This window comes from Biomphalaria glabrata, chromosome 5, assembly GCF_947242115.1.
Source record: "Biomphalaria glabrata chromosome 5, xgBioGlab47.1, whole genome shotgun sequence".
NCBI classification, from domain to species: domain Eukaryota; kingdom Metazoa; phylum Mollusca; class Gastropoda; family Planorbidae; genus Biomphalaria; species Biomphalaria glabrata.
The window spans coordinates 7,736,760-7,742,411 of NC_074715.1; positions in this window are offsets into that span (position 1 = coordinate 7,736,760).

A 5,652-nucleotide genomic window follows, 5' to 3' on the forward strand; every position below is an offset into this window, starting at 1 on the left:
GCGCGGGGCGAAGCCCCGCCGCCAAGCACTATTTCTGGTATTGAAAGCCAACAAAATGCATATTCTGAGGTAGTCCATTTTTAATGTTATTAAAAAGTTTTATTTTAAAAACCTAATGTGCTATTCTTACTGACTTAGACCCTCCCACGCCGTTCGGAGCATTTGACGTCAAGCAGTTTCCATAAAAATCTGTCACTGGTAATGTCTGAAGCCTCTTCCCACCTACCATGAGGACCTCCATGAATGAGTGGCGTCAAGTTGTACTAGGATATCATTGCAACTCTTCTTATGCGTAATTCATTTTGTCGGAGAACATGTCCCGCAAACCTCATGCGTCGCTCTCTCACAATCTTACTAAGGGGTCGACTCCCAGTTCGGCATAGGATTTCCTTGATTTAGATCCGATCTCTATAACTAACTCCTAAAATCTCTCTTAGCCAACTTTGTTGAGCCACATTTAGTGTTTTTCAATTTCGGCAGATGACTATTCACTGCAGTTTATTAATGGAGCCCTGCCACTGATAAAAATGTGTAACCTCTCTTGAATACGCTCTTGGAATTAATTGACTATAGTTTGCTTTAGATTTTATATCGAAAAGAGAAGTTTTATCGTCAAAATCTTCTGTTGGGGGTTTTCCACCTCAAAATGCTCTGTAGGGGGATCTTAGACTCAAAACCATCTGGAGGGGTTTTAAACTTTAAAAAAAAAGCCATCTGTAGAAGAAACTCAAAACCCCCTATTGGCTTGGATACGCTCAAATAATTTTAGTGTGTAATTTGCTTTTTTTTATATTGAAGATGTATTTTTAGCACCAAACCCCTTTGAATGGGGGTTTAAACTCAAAACCCCTTTCGGCAACGCTCATAGCATTTTGAGTTCGTAATTTGCTTTTTTTCTTACACTGAAGATGGCGGGGGGTTTAAACTCAAAACCCGTTTGACTACGCTCATAGATTTTAGAGTGAGTAATTTTCTTTTATTTATATTGAAGAGGTACTTTTTAGCTTCAAACTCCACTGGAGGGGAGTTTAAACTCAAAACCCCATAGACTACACTTATAACATTTTTAGTGTATAATTTGCTTTTTTTTTATTATTAAAGAGGTATTTTTTACCTTCAAACCCCACTGAAGTGGGGTTTAAACTCAAAACTGAGTCAAAATCCATTTAGCTACGCTCATAACATTTTGAGTGCGTAATTAGCTTTTTTTTATATTAAAGAGGGGGTTTATCGTAAATTTTAGACGGGGTTTTAAAACCAAAATCTTCCTTAACTGTGCTCTTGGAATTAGGGGATTTTCGTTTGCATTTTTTTGTATTGTTTTATAGAAGAGGGGGAGTTAACTGCAAAAACCCCAGGTAGGGGGTTTAAAACTCAAAACCCCTGGTAGGGGTTTTTAAACTCAAAACCCCTAGTAGGGGTTTTTAAACTCGAACCGCTCTGGTAGGGGTTTTAAACTCGAACCCCCATGTTAGGGTTTTTTTTAACTCGAACCCCCGGGTAGGGGTTTTTAAACTCAAAATCCCTTTGGTTGTGCTAGGGCAAGTGATGGTTTAGTATTAAAATCTCACCTAAAATAAACAAAATCAAAGCAAAAAATCAGTCACTAAATTCCGACTCCCCCCCCCCAGGGGGGGGGATTTCATTTCGGGGGGGGGTTTGAACCCCAAGAACCCCCCCCTGGCTACGCCCATGATACCTTGACACCCCCCTCTTTTTTTTCATCTACCGGGAATCTACCCATTCATCTGGATACTCTAGTTAACACCTAGTGGAGTGCTAGACAGACTGGCTCGTCTTGAAGTCATAAAACTTTATTGGACATTGCCTATACACATTTTCAATCTGTTAACATTGAAAATATCTACTAGACACTAGTATAGTACTTTCCATCAAGTTTAAAAGAAGTTTTATTTTATTTTTATTTTAGTTAACTTGTTTCTATATGTGACCACCCATTGGTAGACTAATTTGATTGCTTGGACTTCAATAACAAATTTATTGAAACAATTTTATTTTGTTCTATTAAATTGCGATAAATTTATAACTTTTTGATAGGGAACCAAAATATTTCCTAGTGTTGTAAATGTAATTAGTTTTTTTTTTCTTAGATGTCTTAATTGATAAGTATTAACCTTAGATCTGTATCTAGTATGTGACGTTCAGAGTTGAACAGTGAAACCATATATTGTACCAAATCTAGTACCATTGTTAAAAATCTAAATTATGTCTCGTATTGTGGAAAAAATACTAGTGTGTCTGAGCTAGCCAAGAAAACCAGTAACCAGAAACCAGAAATTGAGTAATTGGTTAATATGCATGACTGAATGCATGACGCGTAGGACGTAATCATCTTCTTTTTTTTTGAAGAAACGTCTGTATTATATAAGATAAGATTTGTTTTTGTTAATAAAATATCAATAAAATGGGTATGTTAATTAAACATCTGGACCGCTATTAAGAAGATAAGCAAATATGGGTAGGTCGAACAAGACTACAAGAGTGTAAAAGAAGGCCTACATGTTGAAAGTAAAAATGTTACCTATAGTAAAGTGAGGTCCCATTTAAATGTTTCAGCTTGCTTGTAAGATCTCTTTTTTCTTTTAAGTATAATTTTTTATCACATACTGTCCTCATTAACAAAATATTAATAACAAACAAACAAAAAAATTAACAAAGAATTTCGGATCAGGCCCGATCTCTGGCAATTTTTTGTTTTTTGAAATATCCAGTGAACGATTTGTCTGTGAACAATTTGTCTGTGAACGAATTGTTAGTGAACAATTAGTCGCGTGAACGATTTGTCGTGAACCAACTGTCGGTGAACAAGTTGTCGGTGAACAAGTTGTCTGTGAGCGAATAGTCCGTGAGCGATATGTCGCGTGAACGAATAGTCGCGTGAGCGAATAGTCGCGTGAACGAATAGTCGCGTGAACGAAAAGTCGTGAACGATTTGTCGGTGAACGAAATGTCAGTGAACGAATTGTCGTGTCCCCTACGATGCTTTTGTAATTAGTCTATTTAATCTAAGACTTTGTGCCAGTGAAGTATTACCACACCAGCAGGTGATGGAACAGTTAATAAGACTGCTGATGGTTGCTGTGTAGAAAAGTTTGATTATTGTACTTGTTTTATGGTTTGGTTGTTTATCTGAATTTCTGCAATATGGTCTTTGTTTTTCCTAAAATCAATAATCATTTCTTTAGTTTTCTTTCGAAAGTTATTTTCTAAATGAAGAAAATTCAAAATGATGCAGGAGAAAGGCACACTCATGATGTCAATGACACACCTCAAGACAGCAGGAGAATTTTCCAAGAATTAAAAATGTCAAATCATCTCGTTGAAAAACTTTTTTTCGTTCGGTTCGTACGGGTTAAATTTGTTTCCCATCTCTAATATTGACTGTTTGGCATAACTTAAATAATTGTAGTTCAGTGATAGCAAAAAAGAGCTCCACTTACGCTTCTTCATATGGCAAACTTTCTTAGCTTTCAAAAACAAAAGAGTAAGACTAGTTTCACAATATGTACACAATCATCACAATGTGAGGTAAAGATTGTATAGATCTATCACTATCATTCTATGCGACAATGTCTAAAGTCTAAAGATTTGATTAGGTTTTAGATTAACTCCATGAATGTGAATATACTTATATCAAGATCTACCTTACAGACTATTGTTTCTAATTCTAGTCTGTAATTAGTGTAATATTATTTCACCGGTAAAACACTAGCCTCTAGCCTGACTAGGGCAGGGTGACTGACTCAGGCCCCCAGGGGGTAAATTACTCTAAATACTCTAATTCTAATTACTAATTTAAGTAATAAGTAATTTTACTCTAAATTTAAAAATTAGTCTAAATTGACTAAATAGAATAATTATTATAATACTACGTAGATCTACTAATTTAAAAATAAAAAACTAATACTAATATAATAAATAGATCTAATTAATATTAAATATATTATATAGAGATCTAGATCTAGGTACAAAAAACAAATTACAAAGAGTGAAAGACAAAGATTAGAAACTAAAAGAAACTTTCAAACTTCGACTTTAATGTCTTTATGATTTATCATTATCATATTAATTAAATGATATTTATATTTCATAAACTTAAGTTTAAGACTTAAAGTCTTAAACTTAATTAAATTTAAAACGTAGATCTATTACTAGTCTATTAGTATTATGTTCAAATTATTGTAGAGAATTAGAGATTCATAGAGATCTAGTATAGTAAAATAGTATTCTATAGTTACACTATAGTATAACTATAAAACTTAACTTATAATTCTATTATATTATTAAATATAAATTAATTTTTTTTTTTTTATTGTTTTATGGCTCTTCCACTGTGTCAAATACAAACAGGAGGTAACGATTGTAACCTTCAACCAAATCAGGAATACAGGCAAAATGCCAAACAATCAATATATATAAGTAGTCGACACTAGTATCAAACAATAATAAACATTTTAATACTTAAGAAGGGATCCGTTCAATGTCTTTCAGTAAAGCCAAAGCGTCTTCTTTGTAGCGTAACCTAGTGGCTAGGGCTAGAGCGTTCTTATTTTTTAAAAATCTGTCATGTCACTTGTCTCTAAGTAAAACTTTCCACTTATTCCTGAAACAAATACTAAATATTCTAATCATGTCATAACAATATTAATTAGGTCTAGTTAATAAAAGCTAGTAGAGTCTAGTTTCTTAGATCTATACTTTAAATCTATACATGTAATGGTATATATATATATATATATATGTTAATATTACTATATTATATTATTGTATTATATCTAGATGTCACTTTGATTCTAGATTGCTATGGTTAGTCTTTAGAAGGCCTAAGGCTAGTCTAGAATCTAGACTAGTAGTAGACCTAGAAGAGATTATTGAAAAAATTATTCTAAATTAATCTAGATATATAATATTATATATATATCTAAATCTAGAGTTGAGTCTAGTTCTAGAGTCTAGAAATCTAATTTTAAATCGTTGAAATTATTCGCTGAGCACAATCTAGTCTAGAGTTCTAGACTCTAGTTCTAGATCTAGTTGCAACCTGCCTACTGCCACTACCCAGCACTCACACCTGGCATCTGGACTGCCATCATCCTGGATTTATTCCATTTGCATTTCATATCTGTGTCAATCTAGTCATGCATGTTAATCAATAAATTAATTTGACTCTGCTTTAGAAGTCGTTGGTTTTCCTTAATGGCACTAGGGAAGAAGGAGCACTTGTTACCCTTGTACGAATTTGTTCTAAGTAGATCTAGATCCATCATCTAATTATTCTAAATAGTCTAATCTGTCTCTAGAGACTCTATAAATGGGGACTCTGCCTTTAGCTCCCTATGAACTTGGGTGTTTGTTTTGAGAACTTTCATACCCAGTCATCAGCTTGAATAGAAACTGGTCACAACTGGTCCAGACAAGTAATAGGATCATAGTGCATTGAGTAAGCTAAAAGCTTAGAAACAAAATCAAGTGGTAAAAATATTTCTAATCGCACAGATTTATTATGCCTAGGTCAATTCAGCATAATATAATTACATATAACTGATCCAAACTAATTGACACAATTCCATTAAATATAAGCTTTGTTTTAAAGAAAAGTACTTTTTAAATTTTTTTTCTTCTTTTATTTAG